At 38.5% G+C, this 23548-nt stretch overlaps 1 long non-coding RNA gene across 1 annotated transcript in view; it reads right to left on the reverse strand.

Moving 5' to 3' along the window:
* LOC116275857 overlaps positions 1-23548 on the reverse strand; it is a 222863-nt gene that overhangs the window by 43477 nt on the left and 155838 nt on the right. Inside the window, exon 2 of the long non-coding RNA XR_004185171.1 lies at positions 16615-16694. This is a non-coding gene — a long non-coding RNA (uncharacterized LOC116275857). The remainder of the gene's footprint in view (positions 1-16614; positions 16695-23548) is intronic.

Consider the following 23548-nt stretch of genomic DNA (forward strand, 5'->3'; position numbering starts at 1 on the left):
TTCCTTCCTTCCTTTTCCTTCCTTTCTTTCCTCCCTTCCTTCCTCTCTCCCTCCCTCCCTTCCTTCTCTCTCTTCCTTGCTTCTTTCCTCCCTCTCTCCCTTCCTCCTCCTCCCTTCCCTTCCCTCTTTCCACTTATTCTCTCTTCTATTTATCCAATTACATAACACATCTGTATTGAGTACCTGAGTACTGACAATATACAAGGTATGTAAATACCAATTGCCAGGGAGACAAAAATCATAAGACACCCATCCTATCCACTTTTTTTTTTTCCTTGACAGAGTCTTACCCAGGCTGGAGTGCAGTGGCGCAATCTCCGTTCACTGCAACCTCCACCTCCCAGGTTCAAGTGATTCTCATGCCTCAGCCCCCTGAGTAGCTGGGACTCCAGACCTGCGCCATCATGGCTGGCTATCTTTTTTATTTTCAGTAGAGACAGGGTTTCCTCATGTTGGCCATGCTGGTCTCGAACTCCTGACCTCAAGTAATCCACCCACCTTGGCCTCCTAAAGTGCTGGGATTACAGGTGTGAGCCACCACACCTTGCCCCATTTTACCCACTTTCAAGGGTAAATCTGCACCTAAAGACTTTTTTACTTCTCCATCCTTAGAACTCCTTTTGTTCTTGTAACTGCAGTTCATAGTTACAATTAAAAATACTTTGGTCTTCTACAAAGCTGGACTTGACCGATTTATATTTACACCATGTGTTCACATTAGCTCTACAATGGGCTTGTAAAACCTTCGATCAACATACACTCATTATTCTTTTCTCTTTATATGTCATGGTGCTGGGCATACAATATGTGCTAAATAAATTCTCAGTGGTTGATTTATTTATCTTTGTCTCTATTGCAATATGAGCAGGTGGATGGACCATTTTACACCTAAATTTGTCTATATATTGTTGTTATTAATAATGTTCGGCTTCTTCTTTCTTTTTTTTAATATTTTTTAAGGGTAGGTCTTTTGCATAACATGATGAAACACCTAAATCTTGCACATTTTCTGGTGAGCTATTTCAAAGTAATTTGAAAGCAATTTATTGGATTATCTTGTTTCATATACCCTATTCTATTTATCTTTTCCCTAAGAAGAATACACAGTTTCTCAGCCTCCTCAGAGAAAGAGAGAGTAAGAGAACTTTGGTAAGAGAGTTTAGGAAATCAAGAAGGGTTCCAATAGGATAAATAAGAATTTCTTCACTACTTCTGGGACAGAACTCTTAAAGTTAATAACAATAATGATAAGGATAAATACCACACATGAGAGTGCTTCGTGGATTACAAAAGGCTTACAAAAGCACTATCTCTTTTAGACTTTGGATTCAATGACCCACTGTGAGTTAGGGAAGATAACATCATTCCCACTTCACAGCAAGCTTAAATGGTATCCCTAAGGTCACATATTTAGCAAAGGGCAGGCAGGAATCTAACACAGGTTTTGCAATGTCACACCCAGTGACCTTTCCCAAGTGTACATTTCTCTTCCTTTTTGAAATAAATTCATTTAAGATATAAAAAATAGTATTTCTGAGATCAAGATTTTCCAAAGAATTTTCCACTGAATCGTAATTCCATGGGATGTTATAAAATGTGACAGAATGAAAAGGAGTGTAATAAGCTTGGAAAATGCTAAGCTAAAACACGTTAAAGTGTAATATTTCTCAACGCATTTAACCTGCTGCTGTGCATGGTTGCATGCCGTGACTTGACTGTACATGAGTGCATAGCATCTTGCAGATCTAGTGGCTGTGGACTACGCAGTATACAGCAGGTGTGTGTTTCTCAAACTTATGTGACCAAGGGATCGCTCTATTGATCAACACCTTCTGCAGTTTGTATCCTAGAACATACATGATGGGCAATGCTGATCTCCATCAGTGCCTCCTTTCTCCCCATTAAAGTTCTTCACATTATGGATACTTGCAATGTCATGTCTTTAAATGAAATTAAATGATGCTATCACTGTAAATGAACCTTACTTCAATACAATCACAAAAGAAAATGCAAATATGTCTTATAACACCCTACTGGTATTTGAAATTGCATTTGGTACCTGACTTATTCATTCCTTTTTACAGTAGTTTAACCCATATAAAGAAGCATGTGATTTCTACCATTTAAACCCTATCAGTAAAATGATCATTATGTCTTTTTAACGAAAATATTCTCTTCAGATTTATGACTTGCATCTGGCAGACAAAAACTCTGTAATTTATACAGTTCATTACCACAATTGTAACAAGAATAAAAATCACAGCAGCCCTTAGGATATTATAAAACATATTCAAAACTAGTCCTTTCTAGCATTGGGCTTTACTTAGGGGAAAAATATTTGGTATTATATTTGTATATGTGTGAGAGAAAGAGTTTGAGTTTCTATACCCTGTAGGGAGTACACATCGGGGATGTGCTATTATATGATAATGAAAATGTAAATAAAAGACCAAAATCTATCTTCAAATCTTTCCTTCTGTATTCCTGTGCTTTTAAACTAGCAACTCTTGGGACAAAAGATTTTACTAGCAATGGTTCTAAAGCCCTATCCTTCCCTGTATAAAGACCACATCCTCACATACCCCACAATGTAGGACTAGAAGACAGGTGATTCAATTAATCCTAATACTTGCCTGCAGGGTACTGATGATCAAAACTATTCTGTTTTGCTCTGCATCAGAAGCTCTGCAGGTTCTTGTGATAAAATGGAGACCCATTAGACAACAACATCTAATAAAACAGAACAAAATAACAAAACTTTAGCACCAAAGCCATGTATGGTAGTACATGCCTGTAGTACCAGCTACATGAAGCTAAGGCAAGAGGATTGCTTGAGCCTAGGAATTCAAAGGTAGCCTGGGCAACACAGTGAGATCTCATCTCTAAAAACATAAATTTAAAAAACTCTTGCACTAAGCTACTTCAGATCCTAAGTCGTACAAAATCCATGCGTATATTTTTGTGGAATTTGGAAACCTATCAAAAATTCACACAAAAGGCTTTCAAGGCATAAGACAAATAGACAAAATAGCATTTATTAGTATATGGAGCATAACTAAGGAGTGTCTTATAGGCTGTTTCCCTTCATTATTACAAAACACCTACCTATAGCCAATATACACACAAAATCTCCAGCAGAAAATGATTAAAAGTAATTAGAACAGGTGTTTATTAGGCTAGAAAATTAGAAGGGAGACTTTAGATTATAAATGGAAGAGAATAAATTGTTCCTAGTCCTAAAAGTGTACCTAGATTCCGTGAAAATTTGAAAATGGAGGAAAAGGTATCTTTAGCTTGCTTGAACCTGAGAGGTGGGGGTTGCAGCAAACCGATATCCCACCACCACACTCCAGCCCGGGGGACAGAGTGAAACTCTGTCTCAAACAAACAAACAAACAAACAAAAAAGTATCTTTACCATTTAGGCATAGTGAAACAAATTTCAGTTGCATTTAAGAAGAAGGTGTGGCATATAAAACCACAGCAGTATTATTCCAAGGGGTAAAAGCGCTAAAGCACAGTACAAGGAATTAATGTTCCTTTTGAGGGTATGCTTGATTAGCCCATCAGCCTTGTAGGCCAACATGGATTAAACATGGGATTCTGTTGGGGGTCAGAAAACAATACCCCAAAGTATGGTGCTTTCGCTTGCTGAGCACTTTGAACTAAAAATAAATAAAAATTTATTTATTTATTTATTTATTTATTTATAATTAACAGGTCTTAGAGGCAGCCTCAGAATCAGGGACTTTTTGTCTCAGGGTTTCTCTTCTCACTCACCAACTGCAGATAGGGGATCACTCTAAAAGCTCCCCTATCTCGCTGAGGAAACCTTTTCCTCCCCCAAAAAATAATGCAATTGTCTTAAAACTTCCTCATTAAGAATCTCACTAAATAACCAGGGAAGGATTAACCACCAGAGACGAGAAAAGACTAAAAGTCATCACCACAATTAGACAGACTTTTCAATGATTCCTCTGAGGGAAGCTCCGGGAGATTGCCTGGAAAACTTTATCTGCATAATAAGACAAGTTCACGGTGCAGTTCCACCCCTCACCTTTCCACAACTCGTTGCCGTCACCTCCAGAGCTCAGAGGAACTGTGTCCCAGACCATTTTCTGCTTTGGGGGCTCATTTGACTCCCCTAAACATCATTTACTACCCTTCAAAATTGCCTGCATCTCCCACGTCCCTCTCCCCGATGAAGAGGCTATGTAAGCCTCAACTATGTGGCCCTTTTGAGTCTTATATTTGGTATGGCTCCCATGTACACATTCACATTAATCAATTTGTATGCTTTTGCTCCTGTTAACCTATTGTCAGTTTATCTCAGCAGACTTGAACCTTCAGAGGTGGGAGGGAAAAATTCCCTTTGCCCCTACAATTCACACATCTTATTCAAACTTATTCCACCTACATCAGTAGGACCTAGCTCTGATTTTCATTTTCAGATTTCTCAAGCTCTACCACTTGCTTTGCATCAAGGATATTCATTACATTGTCGGGGGATGAATGGATGAATAAATACATTAAAAAATAACTCTAGGATAGAGACAATGTCTCAGATATTTATTTTGAATCTGATAGATTTGACTAACACATATGGTAGACAAAATTTTTATTTCATTAAAATCTGTTTTATTTCATCATAACTGATCTATAGAAGCAATTGAAAGCACAACCCATTTTTTCTTTTCAAAACTGATTTTCTTTTTTTTTTTCTCATTTCATGAAATGTATGCAATATCTTACGGCTCTGTATATATTCTCAATCCTTCTCTTTAAATTTCCATGGTAGACGTCTATTCTTGATTACCAGCAGGAACTAGAGGTATTGGCAAATAGTCACTAGGTAGTCTTCCAATCAGAGGATGTTTCAAGTGCACTCTTCTAGTTAGCAAAGCTACGCTCTAAACAAATACACTGAGTAGCATGACAATTTATTAATTCTATACATGCCATTTGCTGCTTCAGACATTGTTTCATCTCTAGGCCTTCACTGGTTTCCTATTTAAAATTTAATAAAGTTGCAAAATTCCATGACTCACAGAATCATTCTCTGAGCTTTTGTTATATTAGATATAAGCAGAAAACGTGAGTTCTTTGTCTGTCAATTATGGACAAACAAATTATTCCTGGTCGCAATGGTAACTGTCATCTTCAAATGATTTTTAGTATTATTTAGTACTCTGAGCAAGAAAAGCAGTTGGAAACAGTAAATGCTAAACTCTAGTGGGTTTTAGATAAACCCCACCACCAATGCACACACACATACCTGTCCCTGCCAAACAAGACTGTAAAAGAATAAAATTAGAACTTGCTTACTGAGTCCCTTAAGTCTGAGGAAAAATCCATACTTTAACTTGTTTACTGTAGTGGTGAATATTTCATATACATCAAGACACATTATTACATATCCAAAACATGAAGTATAATTTTTCACTTGAGGAAAAAGAATTGATTTCTTTATCCTATGTATTTGTAGTTGCTGTTTTTCTTTAGTATGTCATCTAAAGGTTGAATTGTAGTCTATGTTTCTTTGATGAGAACTAGGAGTTTCATTAGACAAGGTCCCAGGAGGGCTATCAAGTATGTTATTAAATAAGCTTTGACTTAAGGAAGCAAGAAGGCAGATTCAGAACAATTGTAAGCATTCAAATAATTCTAGGAACAAGAAAGGCTATTTACTAGCAATCTTTATGTGGCTAAGAATGCCTGATACCTGATGGTGAAGACCATTTATGAATGGAGTAGGTCTGAGTTCTAGGTTCCAAGGCAGCTACAGTTTCTCAAATACACTAGTGTGAGTTTCTATTTTTGGTGTGCAAAGCGGGTAGTTCTTGGGTTGTTCTGATTGATCTGAATGTTCTATCACCAAAAGTCAGAGTTAAATGTTCCCTAAGCAAAAGTGGTGTGGCCCATCACTCTATAATATATGCATTACAGCACACACAGAAGTGACTCAGAGTCAACTGGAAGAAACAGGAACTCTGCTTCTAACTCTCATTTTAGCAAAAGGCCAAGCCTTGCCTTTTGGTTATATATCTTTGTTAAAGGTTGTTTTAGCCCAAAGGTCTTTTTTTCTCACTCTTACCAATTTCCTTTAGGGTTGGGTTTCTGTTTCAACTGAGTTGTTTTGATGATACTGTTTCCTTTAAGATGATTATTTGTTTAAAGTTCAGGCTAATAAAAATAACTTATCCCATTAAAAATATTCTGGAGAGCATAAGAACATTTTAGGATGTTAATTGCTCATGTTACCAGTCATCCGTGAAACATATGCCAAAAACGCTCTGAAAGGTTCCAAAATGTCTCTTGCAGTGATAAATCTTTTACAGGTACGATTATGTGGAAGCAGAAATAAGAAGAAGTACATCCAACATCTGGAGTCAAATGGTTTGCTGAAGTAAGATTACAAAATTAAATTTAAATGAACTTAATTAAAAGGGGAGGGGAATGTAATTTAATATGGACATTCATCATGTCCTCATTGAAGTTTCTTCTAGCACCAGAAAAACACAATGAAGTCTGAATACAAAAGTTGGATAAAGCCTCTAATGGAGTGTGAAAAGATGACCAAAGAGACACAGTCAGGCAGAATATATTCTCTTTTTCTCTTTGCCATTTAAATGACATGGAATACCCAACTGTTTTGAAAAGGTAGTATCAATCAAGAAACTGAGCTTGGAAACTTATCTGTTTTAACTGTCTCTACTGTTTGGAGTTTCATTGTACATACTTCATCACTTAAAGATGGTGATTACTGGGTTTGGTTTTTAATTCAATGATACCTGACTGAAGACTCCAACAATATGCAGTTATAAGAAAACGGACGGATGGACAGACAGACGGACGGAAGGAAGGAAGGAAGGAAGGAAGGAAGGAAGGAAGGAAGGAAGGAAGGGAGTGAATTAGTTAATTTTAAATTAAATCATCTGCCCTTTGGTTTTCACCCTCTAAAGAAAAATAAATAAATAATGGACCCCCTTAACATTACGGTTCTGAGTTATTGCTGCTCATTGAACAGTTTCTGTCTTCCTAGTTCTCAAACATTCTGTGCTCTATGTGCCAAGGAAGATGTGTGAAGAAATCAAAATTACACACTATGAAGTCACATATCTATAATTATGTGGAGACAACAGAATTTTATTTTATTAAATTGATTATTTATAGTTTCTAGAAAAGGCGGTCAAATGTTATTTTACCCTTTGTAGTTCTACACACTACGGACATTGTTAGAGGTTAACTTTATGAAAACTTTTTACCATCAACTGACACTCATGTTCCCATCATCTCATCTTTCCCTTCGACCTCATAAATATTTAGTTTTTGTCATACATGTCATTGGCACCTTTACTTCTGATCCCCCCTTATCTAGAAGAGAGGCTCCTAATACCTCCCCATTCCAACCACAAATCTAATCTAATATGGTACACATTCATCAGTCAAGTGAAAAGTCCAAAAAAATCCTTAAGCAGAAAAATAGAGTGAACAGTTGAGGACGCCAGAGAAACAGAAAGCATCAAAAATAAAGCATTAAAATTAATCTATCACCTGAAGTCAAAACCAAGGAGTAGATTATAAACATAAATTATTGGTGCATATTTATTTAGGACCTACTCTTTGTAAGTGCTGAGCACTTTCAAACACATGAGGGTAGTTAAACATAGCAACCCTATGATAAGAAAATAGAGGATAACAGCACTTCACTGATGTCTTCAGCATTGTATAGCTGGTGAGCAGCAAAGCCAGACTTTAAACACTAGTCTTTTCCTGCCATACCCAGTGCTCTTACTGTATATGGCACTGCCTCAGAAACTGCAGGTGGTGAGAACCTGAAATTGAGAACCTAAGGGAGATTGAGGAGTATAACAAGAGAACTGAATCTTGTCTTAGAATGTGAATAGAGAAATAACCAATGGTATAGGTGAGGATGAAAAGTGAATAATTTTAACTGTTAAGAAAAGTTCATTTATCTAAATCATGTGTTCTTCACTGACTCATATCATTTACTTCCAATAAAAAGTCCAAACATATTAGACTTTAAAATCTTTGCAATATCTCTACATTGTAAGAGAAGAAGAGCAATAGTACCCCAATGGTACTGATGGTCTCTGTCACTAACTGTGATCCTAATTCTACTCATATCTACTTCATATGTACACTTTTTTGTTCTAGAGAACTGAATAGCTGCCCCTAAGGTCACAAACAGAAAATAACTTTACTTTTTGGAGACAGTGGGCCTGAGGCCTTAGATTTCATTACAACTTGCATTTTGTTAGAGTCTCATACCACAAACTGTATGAATATTATCATCCTTCCCCAAAAGATGTTGGTTTTAGAATTGTTTTAGATAAAAAGAGAAAAAGTTAACAGTCACTTATGATACAGCAACAGTTCAGCAAAGGAAGAAGGTCAGGACAAACAAAGGAGAGGACCACTAGGACTTGCAACGCACATACCTTTACACAGCTCAGAATGCACAAAATAGAAGATGAGCAAAACTATGGGGAAACTAGTATGCACAGAGGGGGAGAAGGCAGTACTTCCAGAGACACTGGAGGCAATGGACATAAAGACAGTTATTCATTCATTCACAGCATCAAGGAGTAGAACAGGTTAGGAGAGAAAATGAAGGGAGGGGGAAGAAAGGTTTATAAACAGGTTGAAGGGAGAAACAGCACAGATCACAAAAGAATGTTTTAAATGATGAAAATAAGCTTCACAGTCTGTATATGACAAGCCCAATAATACGATGTTCTACTGATGAAGGAAGGTAAAGGTATCCTCTGATTAAAGTTGAGCCATTGGGCTCTGTAATGATGAACTCAGAGGGAGTCAGCCCATTCAGTGTAAGACCACTGAGCTGAAGGCCACTGTTTGGTTCGACTTAAGAGGGTATCTGTGTGTTCTGAGCACATCACCCTTCTCAAGGATAACAGTCTCCTCAGTAACAGTCAATGGTCACCTGAGAGCTCTTCATGTTCTTGGAAAGGTCTGTCACACCCCCAAAACTTGCACATAACTCTCTTTCCTCTCAACACTCATAGCCTCACTGCCACCACCTGCCCTGGACCAGCAGACCAGCTATTATCGGACCACAGAAGATCAGTCACCACACCAGCCCAGCACTACCAGGTCATCTCTTATCTCCTCTTCTCTAATCCTCATGTGGCTTTGTTCACTACTTGTTCTGATCTTAGCCTCATACCTCCTGAAAGTCTTTCACTGAATCCTCTGGGACTTGAGGTCAGTCATCAGTAAATCTGCTTATTCTCTACTTCCTGTGGAAACTTCCCTTTCACCGTTTTGCACTAGTTGAGATCTGACTGCCCACATACTCATACCACTAAAGCCCTTTCAAGAGGTAGCTTTTACTCTCCTAGATCCCTCTTACCAAGGAGCATAAAAGTATAGTAGGTGTCCTCCGTGTTCTTCATTACTGTGTCCAGGCCTTTTGTCCTTCTTCCTCAATAAAACTCCAGCTTTCTCTTTCATGGCATCAGGCTGTACTCCCCTACTCTTGTTGGTGCTTCCTCCACCATCCTCCAGTTCATTCTCCCTCCGTTCACTGGAGATTTTAGCAAATGGCTCATTATCACTTTCTCTAATACTATCCCTATTTAATTTTTGGCCATTTTCATATCCAATGGCATGATTCTTCCAATAACCTGTTTTTCAGTTTCTGGACTACTTTGCTTTTAGAGATTTCATCAGCCATCCTTCTTGAGCCACTCACTTACACAGTCAAACACTTGACTTTGTGGTTATCAATAACTGCATTCCTTGCAAGAATCTCAATTTTAAATATTCTCTTCTATGATCATGATCTCTTATTTTTCCTGATCACTCCTTCTAACACCCTAACTCCTACAATTCTAAAATCCCACAACGACCTGAAATTCACTCTCTCTGTCCCTGAAACATAGCTCTCTCATGAAATTCTCTCCCTCCTTTCCAGCTTAAATTCCATAGAGGATCATTATAATCTTTTCCTAGCTCCTTTTTTATGTTAGTGAACTTTCCTGGTGAAATCATAACCCTCCTTAAATTCAATCAGGTGATCACTGTATGCTTGCACTTACGCAGTCTAATGTGATTGACATTTGCTAAACAATCAAAAGGGAACTTTCATATCCTGTGACTACCATCTCTTCCCACCTATCCACACCTTTCTTGTTCTTACAGGCAAGTTATTTGTGCTCTTAGTCCAGGTCACCCTCTCTACCTAGGCACAGGACCCTATCCTCTCTTCCTGAAGTTACTGAAGCAGTCTCCTAAGTGGTCTACCTACTTATGTCTTCTCCACCCACCCTGTGAGTTTCTTCCTACCCTGCTATGGGCTTAATGTTTATGTTCCGCCAAAATCCTTATGTTGAAATCCTCACATTTTAGGTGATGGTATCAAGAGGTGGGGTGTTTGGGAGGGTGATTAGGTTATGAGGGTATAGCCCTCAAAAATGGGATTACTGCAATTATTTAAAAAATCCCAGAGAGCTTTCTTGCCTCTCCCACCACGTAAGGACAAATGGAAGGCTCCATCTATGAACAAGGAAATGGGCCCTCATCAGACACTGAATTTGTTGATGCCTTGATCTTGGACTTCTCAGCCTCCAGAACTGTGAGAAATAAATTTCTGTTGTTTATAAGCCACCCAGTATAGCCGCCTGAACAGACTAAGACACATTCTTGGCATGGCAGCCAGAGTGATCCTTCTAACGATTCAGACTGAATAGCCTCCCTGCTAATTTTCAAATATACTACCCATTCTCTTGTCCCAGAGCTTTTGCATTTACTGTTCTCTCTGCCTAGAACAATCTTCCTCAGATTTCTGCCTGGCTTGCTGTCTCATTTCCTTGAAGTCTTTTTCTCAGAAGGTGTCTACATAGAAAATCTCTACCAGGCCACCCCATGTAAAGTTCAGCCCCATATACCATTTCATATCTCCTCTTTTTTCTTTTTGCATTCATCTATATATAAAAATATATATGGGAATATAAAATATATAAATGCTATATTTTAGATATTTTTATCCCTGTATCGTTTATCTCCTCCATTGAAAACTAACTTCCTTGAATGCAGACATTTTTATCTGTTGGGTTTACTTCAGCATCCCCAATATATAAAACAATGTCTAGCAATATCTACATGGTGATTGATAAACATTTGTTCAATGAACGGCTTGCCAAAAAAAAAAAAAAAAAGGATGCATGAGTGATTAGGAAAAGAGAAAACAAAATGATTAATGCCTTTCACATAGAAAATTAATATTTAGAAATGTCCATTTTTACCATGATATCCTCCATTTATGAAATCAAGATTTCAGGGGATCCAAGGACACAACAGTTGTCATGGTAGTGCCATGACAATATGGCACTACAGCTCACTGAAAAACACACCAAAACAACACTAAGAATTCATAACAATTCTAAAATTACTATTTTTAATCTTAGCAGTAATTGTCACTCCTTAAACAATAGATATTTGGTAAATCTTGCCCCTTCAGGCAACCTCTGAGAGTTTTACTTTTAACGATAACTCTTTCCTACTTTCTCAGACATTCATATTCTCTCTCTCTCTCTCTGTCTCTCTCTCTCTCTCTCTCACACACACACACACACAGTATAAGCAGATAGAGTCTAAAAGGTAAAGTACATAATCATGGGATGGTATGGCAGAGTATATCTTCTTGTCTGATATGAGGATGAAATCATAATATGATTATACAATATATGTTTCTCATCTCCTCTTTCCCTCTATCTCTAAAACAAATAAATATTAAATATTCAAGCTTTTAAAATGTTTCTGGAATCATGTTTGTGTCTTTTACAATAATATCTTATAATGTATCTTTAGATATTTAATTAAAAATTTTTGCAGGTGGTTGATAAAACACATTATTAAGAACTATAAGTCCCCTTTCCCCTCAATTTAGCAGAATCTTTTAGTGATACAAAGATTGCTTTTATCAGAGGCTCTCAATCTGTCCCAATTTTTCATAAGTCACTGAGCTCCAATGACATTTTGTCAGATGCAAAACTTGAAAATAAAAGAAGAAAATTTGCTTTTGACTTTATTACACAAAAACTGTCTGAGTGATAGATGGGACCATTGCAGTTATGGCGGTTCTCGGGTTCCTGTTGTTAGTCATGGGTTATTTTGATCAGCTGGAAAGTAATAAGGGGTGACTAGAACAGAAAATACTTGCAGTTTTCTGGAGCTTCACAAAATACTAATAAAAATGGCTGAGATTTGAGGGACCCTACTAGAATCTCTGTCAAATTCCATAATGTCCTGATCCCCTTCCTGGGAAGGGTCCTAAGGAGCTCTCTTTGCTGATTATATCTTACCTCCACGTTGGCTTTGGGGAGAAACAGAGGTCAGTGATTGAAAAGAGAAATTACCTTTTGAGTTGGGAATGCTAGAAATAATAGATGTAGCCAGATCTGCCAGATTGTGAGTACACTGTTTGATTGAGTTATTAGTACTACGATCTGCTATGATGATTTCAAACTAATTTTCAAGCTAATTGGGTCAGTTATAAACACATGGAAATTTGGGTGGAGTATTTTAGGACAACATTTCCCATACTTAACCTTATTCTCATCTTAATTCTCTTTGGTTACTTTCCCAGATTAGTCTCAGAATTTTGTGACCAAGGAAGGTTTAAATTAAGTTCTAACATGAGGACAAAATAGACCATACCCAGGCTTGAAGGAGCTATTAGTTACTTTTGTTCTCTTGGGATAACAAATTGGTAGAAATGAGGGTGGATTTTAATTGTCACAGAAGGTACAAACGATGCTGCCATGTGACTGGGGGTCTTGGGACTGGGAAGGAATATCGTTATCATTAGGGAGGACCATAGTGCACACAAGTAAGTATCTCCACAATGGTGACCTTGGCATGGTGTGCAAACTTTATTCCTAAATAAAAAATAAATGGATGATACTCTTGGTTGGTATTTCATATGTCAGGCAATTTCTTTGACCCACATCCATTATGTTAACGTTCTTCTCTAGCACTCTGGATAAAAATTTGGGCCACTATGTTTAACTTCATCCATTATTCATAGTCCTTGATTGCTTCTAACATTAGTACATGAACTGGGAGCTCTGAAAGATTTTTTATGTCATGTGTAATTGTTGGAATTTCCTGTGTATTTAATTTAAGTTACATTTTCCAACAACTTGGCTTTATTCTTAAAGGACATGTGATCACACAGTTCTTTGCAAGGGCAAAGATTATGGTATGTTCCAGCAAATTGTGTTTGTTGACCTAAGACATTTCCCCCCACCCCTAACTCATATTGATTGTCTACAACATTTGTAATGAAACAGAGTCAGAGAGTAAACACAGGGCTATGGGGGTATATTTGTCTTACAGATCAAACACTTAAAGCAGGATTTATGGAAGCAGAGGCTGTGGGTCAATAGCTAAAAAAAACCTGGATTGTAAACAATCAAAGGACTTTCTGAGGTGTGAAGCAGAGGAGAAAGAAGACAGGAGCGGGTAGAGAGGAGGAGAAGGGGCAGGAAGATACACAGGGTTTGCTATGGTAGGAAGTCTACATCTGAAAAGAATTAGAGGAAAGGAGGTCTGAGAAAGACGTCTTTACCACAAGGACGAGCCCCAGAGACCCTTTCCACTCCCCTTACTGACAGGGATTGTATCGTAAACATTTCCTCTGTACTCTCCCAGGCTCTCATTTGGAGTAATTTTAGAACACTGAAATTTCGGATCAGTGCATCAACAACACTAAAAATAGATACACATACAATTCAGGGAAAGTTATAATGATTGCATTTTGTTATCATAATTTAATAAGAACAGTCAAGTGTATTAGAGCTCAGAGCAACTGTAAGCCTTCATTCAGTGTGAAAACATAGAGCAGATCGATGAAGATGCTTTTCTGACCTAATGTTCAAATCAGACAAGTGCTATTAACAAGGAATCAACTTTCTAGCAATACTAAATTCTGTGTAGTGATTTTAAGTTCCACAAAGTATTTTTTACTTATTATTTTATCTCCAGCTAAGTCTGCAGAGAATAGAGTAAGTAGTAAACCCCTTTTACAAATTAAAAACTAAGGACTGACATTTAGAGGCTATTTAAAATCTTAGAGACAAAAGAAAAAAAATCTTATCCACCAAAATCAGGTATGGTTTTTGCTGTGGTACATTGTGGTAAGATTGTGGTACACTGGTGTCTACATTAGTGCTTTTCTACTCTGTCACTCTACATGATTATATTATTTCTCAAACAAGTCTATCTGTTCAACAGTGTCCTCATATGCAGAAGTGGGACAGTATTCTGTATGGTCCTTGGTTCTCTACAGAGACAAGAAGCTCCAAGGCTAGTTCTAAGAAAATCTTCCCACTTTCTAAATGATGCAACTCAATTTAGCATGGTCTATTGGATTTTATTTTATTTTATTTTATTTTATTTTTTTTGCAGGCTTTCACTTTTGATAACAAAAAGCACAATTTGATACACACAGTTCAGATGAAATGATGAGTTCTGTGGTCCAGATGTGAGCTGTAGGCCACTTTCTATAGGCTTATAATATCATTAAGGCCAATCATATGCGTGTTTCTCTTACTTTGTTTTCCTCCTCACATTGCTCAACTTTGGGGATTTTTAAAAGCCCTGTTCAGTTTAACTCAGCCCCTTCTGACATCAAAGATTTAATGACTCTAATTAGGATGTTATCTTAAATTCCATGTACATATGAGGAAACCATGACTTACATATGGAAGTTAGGCTTTGGTGGTAGTTCCTAGAAAGCACTTCTAAATCATGAAATAAAACATGAAACTCAAGTGCAAAGTTATTTAATTTTGAAGGGGAATGTAATATTCAGATAAAATAAACCATAATGATACATTCATTTACTTTTATATGCATAAAAGTGTGAAGTTATATCATCACTTCCAGATATCAGTTTAAGTAATGCATCTTCCAAGCTATTTTACAATCATTTTTCCATTGTTCCATAAATAGATTTTGAGAATACAAGCTGTTAAACTAAAAGTTACTGCAATAATATGACTGAATAAAGCAGCGAGGCAATTTGAAAAGAATATACTAAGAGGACTAAATAAGAATGCTGAATTTCTAAAATATATCCTTCAGAAATTCACAGATGTAACACCACGGTCAGCACACAAGAATGAGCAAATCAGGCTTCTCAAAGTCACATTTTACTCAATGCACCATGGATCTGCAATAAGACCACATGAAAATTGGGACTAAGAAATATACAGAAACTTTATTAGTGGCTGAATGCAGTGGCTCACCCCTGTAATCCCAGCACTTTGGGAGACCAAGGCAAGAGGATCACTTGAGGCCAGGAGTTCAAGACCAGCATGGGCAACACAGTGATACCCTATCTCTATAATTTTTTTTAATTAGGACGGCACAGTGGTGTTTGCCTGTAGTCCTAGCTACTCAGGAGGCTGAGGTGGGAGGATCCTTTGAGTCTAGGAGTTCAAGCCTTCAGTGAACTGTAATTATGTCTCTGCACTCCAGCCTGGCTGACAGAGCAAGACTCTGTCTAAAAAAAAAAAAAAAAAGAAAGAAAGAAAAAAAGAAAGATGGAAAGAAAGAAAATATATTAAAATGGTAGCTCTCAAAGAATTGAATGTGCCAAATATAGGTTTACTCCATGAAGATCTGGCTTAAAGGAAGATGGTAATGGAATGTGTATTGTTTTTTAATTTAACCTATTAAATTAAACAACACAGGGTCCAGAGAATCCACCGAGGCCTAGATGATCTTGTTAGACTATTTAACCCTATCATGGTGCAGTTTCTACTTTATATTGAAAATGTGTCCAAAGATGGTGCTCTCTTTTATTAAGAATGTAAATTTTAATTATTACTTTTTTCAGTATTACATTTTGGCCTCAGATTTAAGGGAGAGAGTATATGTGTGTTTGTCCACACATATATGTAAATGCATATACACACAGAGGAGTGGGAGACTTCCCTTTTCAAAATGATCTTCCAGTAACACAATTTGCCATCCGTCTGTCAACAGTCACCATTATCACTCTCTTTTTAAGTAATGGCGTACAGATGTCTCGGATGGCAGCAAGTGTCCAGTGTGTGGAGGTACACTGTCATCAGCTTACAGAATCTTCATTTTTACATAATTTCCTAGCTAACTGCAAATGTGGTTGTTTTAGAAACCAAATATCTGGACCCATGTTAAGGGTATGACTGCCCCATGCAGAATTGAAAACAGAGTCACTTTCCCTTTCTTTCTCCCCATTGATCTTTAACTCTGTGTCCCTTTGTGCTGTATAATCATATCTCTTCTGAATATACATAGTTTTGTTGTTCAACATGGAAACCATTTCCTCCACTTAGTCCAATGATGCAGACACTTAAAAAATCTAATTATTAGTTTTCCTATTTTCACTCATACTAACAAACGCTATGTTCAATATTTATGGATTATGGATTTATCTTGTGTTTGCATTGGTTTTGCAAGTAGAGATCTTTACTGATCAAAAAAGATACACCTAAACAACCTCACTTTCGCATCTAATGGAAAAAGCCAGAACCCAGTAATATTTAATGCCCTTTGTTGTTATATATTTAAATCTTACCACTGCAAGCAAATGTGAAATCCTTAAATTGCTGGCCTCAGTGTTCCCATGTCAGCTGGCATATGCTCAGGTTGGAGATCCTGCCAAAAGTCAAAGGAAAACATTCATGAAACAGAGCCTGATGGATGATTATTCTAATCCTGTCTGCCCAGCACTGCCGGCAACCTTGGTTTATAAATGCCTGCTGCTGCTTTAATGATAAGACCTCTTAAACACAGCTGAATGCAGTGCACCAGTGGGTTTTCTTTTTTTTCCCTCTCTCTGCCCTAACTAAGAGACTGATTATTGATCTCTACCTGGACGTTCCTATTGCGAACAGGCCATTCATGAATACAAGCAGGACGAATAATGGTACACGGCCTAGGTAGTTTTAATAAACTGCAGTCAGGACATGGTCTCTGTGGGGGAAAAAAGTAACCAGCCCAATTTTAATGAAGTACGTGCTTCCATGACTGCAAAGTCGTGCACATTCTACGGGCCACACATTGGGTAGCAGAGGGCAACGGCATTTTCACTGAGTCCCTTGTCAGTTTGGATACCCTATACTCTTACTCAAGAGAAGTTTCCAAATGCCCTCTATTGCCCTTGAAATGAGGCTCTGAGGGCTGGAGTAGACTTATCTTGCTCTGACCACACTACTGGAATAGAGGGATCTGAACCCAGGAGTGGCTACACAGACACACAAGGAATGCAAGCCCACAGAAGCACTCAAGAATCCCAAACTTGAAGACAGAGGGGGTGAAAAGCAGCTGAATTAATATCCCCAGGAGTTCTATGAAGCCTCTTTGAAAACCAGAGAAACCTTAGTTCAGAAATAGAGCAAGGTGTTTTAAAGTTAGAAAATGTCAGACTTTGTCATTCTTAGATGAGTTTTTGTTCTGCCAGCATATGAGTGTGTATGTTAGCTTGTTTGATGCTAAGAGGAGATGTAAGTTTTACATTTACTATCTGCTGAAGTATTTTTTTTTTTTAATAACACACTTGATATTTCTGTATTTCAATAAAGTCAAGCAGAATTAGAGGGGTAGTTCTTCAATGGCAGGAATGCATGCAACTGTGAATATGAAAACAAGAACTCAATCCCAGCACTTTGGGAGGCCGAGGCAGGTGGACCACAAGGTCAGGAGATCGAGACAATCCTGGCTAACACAGGGAAACGCCCGCCTCTACTAAAAATACAAAAAATTAGCTGGGCGTGGTGGCAAGCGCCTGTAGTCCCAGCTACTCGAGAGGCTGAGGCAGGAGAATCACTTGAACCCAGGAAACGGTGGTTGCAGTGAGCCGAGATTGCACCACTGCATTCCAGCCTGGGCAACAGAGTGAGACTCTGTCAAAAAAAAAAAAAAATGAAAACTCAGCTAAGGAATCATCTGGAAAATGAGGGCCACCAAGAAGAAATGTTGATACCCTACACCATGTCCACCATGGCATGAGTCAGGCCACAGCCACTCATTTCCTTGTATTTAAGTGGAGAGAAAAAAAAATTTTCTTTGAAAAATTAAATGGTATGTTTTCCATACCTATATTATTGTCTGAATCCTGCATTACCTCACCATTTTAAAGACCAAAGAATCATTTAGGATAATATTATCATTAGGTCAGTTTTGTTAAAGACTGAAAATATTTGGGCAAGTATTGAGAATGGGTGTTTTCAAATGTGAGTGTGCATAAGTGGTTTTGGAGAGTTTGTAACAACACAGATTCTTTGGCCTTATTTCCTAAAGATTCTGAATCAATAGATCTGGGCTGCGGTCCAGGACTATATGCTATATATTTTCAAGAAGAACTGGTCATTTTAATGTACCTACCCCAAAGACCCAATTCAATAACTAATTAGTAGAGGCCTCCTTCAGATTCACTTAATGAGAAAACCTTTTCTGTTTTAGCCAGCCCCTTGTTGTGTTATCTGACTATGGTTGACGAATGTGGAGCACCGAATTTAGCAGAAGTATTTGTAAGAGAATTTTTTAAAAGGGGAACTGGCTTATTACAAATCAGAAACTGCCATCAACAAAACACGTGAGTAAGACTTATTTGGAGGCCAGATATAAACCTAAATTTGGTCCAATGTGTTTTGATGCTTCTTGCACAAATGAAGCTATTAAACCAAAGAAGCCAGAGGCACACTTCCCACCACATGTAAAAACATTCCAGCCAGGTGCAGTGGCTCATGCATGTAATCCTAGCACTTTGGAAGACCAAGGCAAGAGGATCCCTTGAGCCCAGGAATTCGAGACCAGCCTGGACAACATGGAGAAACCCCTTCTTTACCAAAAAACTACAAAAACAATTAGCTGGGCGTGGTGGCACGTGCCTGTGGTCCCAGCTACTCAGGAGCCCGGGAGGTTGAGGCTGCAGTGAGCCGAGCACTCCAGCATGGGCGACAGAGTCAGACCCTGTTTAAAAAAAAAAAAAAAAAAAAAAAAAAAAAAAAAAAAAATCCTTAAATATTTGGTTCCAACCCCGACTTTCAGAAATAAAGTGTTACATAGGGTTTTTAGCCCGAAATCTAAGACCTGCCTCCCCGCACCCCACCCCACCCCTCCCCCCTAACACACAACCCTGACAAAAGTTTGTAAATTTTATGGATTTACTTGGGATGCATTTGCTCCTGCCATCCCTTTTCCACTCCCAGCAGGTCCAGGCTTTGCATCAGAATTTAAGGTGGACCGTGACTCAACAGATGAAGAGCCTTTGGACTGGTGTTCTGAGGATACTGGTCCTAACCTTAGCTTGGCTTCTACTTGGTTTGGTGGCTTTTGACAAATAACTTCACCTCTCTACAACTCAGTTTTCTCATCTATGAAATAAAAAAAGCTGAATTAGAAAAATCTGAATATTTTTCCAGCTTTACAATTCTAGGAAGTGCCAATAAAATTGGGAGCATCAGGCTGGAAGGTATCTTGACATTGACATGTCTTTGGCTAATCTCCTCATTTACGGGGGAGGAACTGAAGTCCAGAGAGTTTACCACACTCTGTAGTATGTGGGACATATCATTACGGTGGAAGATCAAAAATGGAACCCAGAATTTCCAATTCATCCACCAACTCACTCTTCATTCTAATGCACAGTTAAGTTTCTAAAGCTCTATTTCCAGCTCATACTTTCTCATTGGCCGAGGGTGCATTTCAGGCAGGATTTTCTTTTCTTGGCAGAGAGAGGGGTACAATGTGTTCTTTGGGGCTCTCTCCCAGATTTTCTCCAGGAGAGAACATATGCCCAGGTCCCCAGAGAATTGTGCTCCCACACTCACAGCTGTACCACAGGCAAGAAAAAGCTGTCTACAAGCTTAAATAAACTATCAGCATTTGCAAAAGTGCTATGAGGTGTCTTCAGGAAGTGTTCCAGGAGAATTGCTATTCTAAAAAGATAAAAGATCACTAGGTTCTCTTGTCCTGGATTTTACCCTACACTCAGACATTAATACTTGAAGTGCATCAGTGATACTCATTTATTCATCCAAAGTTCAACATTCAGTAAGCACAACTGGCAGCAAAACAGAGAGAGTCCTTGCACTCATGCAGATGAGTGTCCAGTATGGAACTGTAGCCTCCTGCAAGTTCTGCTGCATTCCTGCCTGTGTGCTTTGGAAGGCAGGGAGAAGCACCTACTCCCCAAGAGAGATGCTCATGCTTCCTTTGAGTTGCCCTCTTCTAAATTACATAGTTCTGGGAGAATCTCTATTATCTGAGCAGGAATCCGTTTATCCAAATTGCTTTTGTTGAACCTAACAGCATCAGGCTCTATGCGTCTTTCCTCACTGTGCCAATCCCTATTTGCTTATTAACACTTTACTTGTCCAATAATACCTAGATCAAATTTCCCCTTTTAATCTCTCTGTGCAATTTTATCTCATGTACCTTAGAATGCACAGAGCAACCTCATTTATTTCTTGGTTATAACACTGGAAGTGGAAGAATTTTCAGCCTTTACTAGCATGCAGGAATTATAAGTCATTTAGTTTACCCTTTTTTATCGATAAGGATAGTAGAAGGAAGTCAGAGTCATTGTTAATAAATTGTTATAAATCAAAAAGAAGGAAATGGAAAGTACATTTTTGTTAGTTTTTGTTCTGTGTATGTTTTCATGAGATATTTTAAATATATTATTTAATCTAATTCTTGGAAACACTATTCAGTAGATACATTATTATGCCCCATTTAGAGGTGCAGTAAGTCTCAGTGGGGATAAATAACTTAAACCAGGTCAAACAGCTACAAGTGGTAGCTGGCAGAGGTCGGGCTCAATCCTAGGCCTGTCTGAGGATGCCAGAACATGCCAAGGTAGTTGTCTTACCCACCACGCCTCTCCACTTCCACACCAGGTCACAAGGATGGGAGGAGAAAATGCTGAAATTTACTGAGAAGGGGGTTTGGATAGCACAAATGAGAAACTGCAGGTCCTTGACAACTTGGTCAAGAGTCCTATCTACTGCCCTCCTTCTGAGGCCCAACCTCAGACTCTGTCAGTCTTCACCACGTCCTTTCACAGGGAGATTCCCAACACACCCACTCCACCACCACCACCAAGGCGCAGAGAGGAGGGAGAAGGGGTGAGGGCGCCATCTCCCTGTGAAAGGATGATGCAAACTGACAGCAGCATCTGCAAGCATCTGAGCTGCTGGCTGGTTACCCATCCGATGTGCCTCGACAATCATGCTAAATCTTTAAGTCCCAGAAAAGATAAGAACTCAGAGTTGTGGAATGTAAAAACTGCAGGTCTGCACTTTGTCTATACCACTTTTAAAGGGCATCTCCCAATCTTCCTTTCCAAACACTACCCACCTTATACATATATGAGGTATTTGGCAGCTTTTTGCACCAAGAAGGTGGATAGGAACTGGGCTTGACAGACGAACGCTTCAACTTCTCTGTTCCTCAGTAACAACACTACATCTCCTTCAAGTAAACCTTTCCCAAATATTTCTGTAACAATGACAGCCTAAGTACCTCCAAAATAATGATGATAATCACACATTCTGGTTGTTTGGAATTGTTCACTTTATTAAGTATTTTTGTTTGTTTTGTGGTTATTTTTGAGACACAGTCTTGCTCTGTTGACCAGGTTGGAACGCAGTGGCACGATCTTGGCTCACTGCAACCTCCGTCTCCTGGGCTCAAGCGATTCTCCTGCCTCAGCCTCCCGAGTAGCTGGGATTACAGGCATCTGCCACCACGCACCACGCCTGGCTAATTTTTGTATTTTTAATAGAGACATGGTTTCACCATTGGCCAGGCTGGTCTCGAACTCCTGACCTCAGGTAATTCGCCTGCCTCACCTCCCAAAATCCTGGGATTACAGGCATGAGTCACCCCCCGCCCGGCTTACAGCATTCACTATTTTCACTTAATTTCCACCACAAAAACTACATGAAGTGAATAGGACAGTTTTTTGTTTTTAAACTTACAGTTTTCTTTTTCCTGTTTTTGTTTGTTTGTTTGTTTTTGAGGTATGACTGACAAATAAAAATAGCATACATATCTAGGGTACATGATATGATGTTTTGGCATAGACATATATTGTGAAATTATTACCACAATCAAGCTAATTAACATATCCATCACCTCACAAGTACTTTTTTTTTTTTTGGTGGTGAGAACACTGGAGATCTACTCTCGTAGGAAACTTCGAGTATACAATACATCATTAATAACAATAGTCACCATACTGTACATTAGGTCTCCAGAACTTATTCATCTTATAACCGATGGTTTGTACCCTTTGACCAATATCTTTCCTTTTCCCCTACTCTCCAGACCCTGGTAGCCACCCTTTTACTCTCTGTCACTATGAGTTTGACTTATTTTCAGAAGTCAGAATAATTATTAATAAATTATTATAAATCAAAAGGAAGGAAATGGAAAGTATATTTTTGTTAGCTTTTGTCCTTGGGTATGTTTTTATAAGCTATTTTAAATCTGTTATTTAATCTAATTCTCAGGAAACACTAGTCAGTAGAGCTATTATTATGTCCCATTTACAGGTACAGGAAGTCTCAGTGGGGATAAATATCTTGAGCCAGGTCAAACAGCTACAAGCAGTCGAACATTTTCCTCCATTCCAAATTCTTCAGGCAACATTATCCATGTCAGAGTCATCCAGGTCCCTGATTTTGTTGCCCTCGCTATGTTCATATAGATTGAGCTTTGTTGCTATTTCATTTTCCCCAGTAGCTGCTGATGGTAAAGTTACCTGACTACATATATGCAAAGTTGTATATGACAGATAATTTGTACACTCAGTCAGACCTTTTCCTCACTCCTTTCATTGGTTCAGGAAAAGAAAGTTGAAGCCTCGTGCACAGAATAGAGAACGGAAAGGATATGCTAAAGCAGCTTCCTTTCAAAGAGCAGTTCTCAGGTCTCCCTGCATATGGCCCCTCCCCGTGAGTGAAAGTGTGGCAAGTACTTCTGAATCGCTGTAGGGCATGTGGCTCTACATACATATGCATAATGTCCTCTTCACACTTTGGAGCTACCAGATGCCTGGTTCTGCTGGGAAGAGGTTTGGTAACCCACTTGAAATTATGAGGATTCATAACTCATTTATGCAAGCTGCAGACCCCTCTAGATGACATCTCTTGCTCTAAAGAATGATTGAGAGAAGGATGTAATAGAGCTGAAAATGACAATGAAATATTAGCAGTGCAGTAGAGTTTATATAAGGCCCCCAGCTAGATGAGGGAATTATACAAGTCAAAAGAAGAGGCACGCCTTCAGGCAACACGAGAAGCAGAAAACAAAGGAAGCAAGAACTGTCTAGGTGTCAAGGACTGATTTTGTTGCTATGGGAAAGGCCCTGAGGCATTGATTCCTTTTATAGGCTGGTATACAGCCCTCAATCCTGGACTCCTCAGGCTAGTAAGTTAGGTGAAGCTCCTCCTCCACTCCCACTTGATCCTTAAAAAGACTTAGCCCTCTGAGGTAGTGGA

This window comes from Papio anubis, chromosome 7, assembly GCF_008728515.1.
Source record: "Papio anubis isolate 15944 chromosome 7, Panubis1.0, whole genome shotgun sequence".
Lineage (NCBI taxonomy): Eukaryota > Metazoa > Chordata > Mammalia > Primates > Cercopithecidae > Papio > Papio anubis.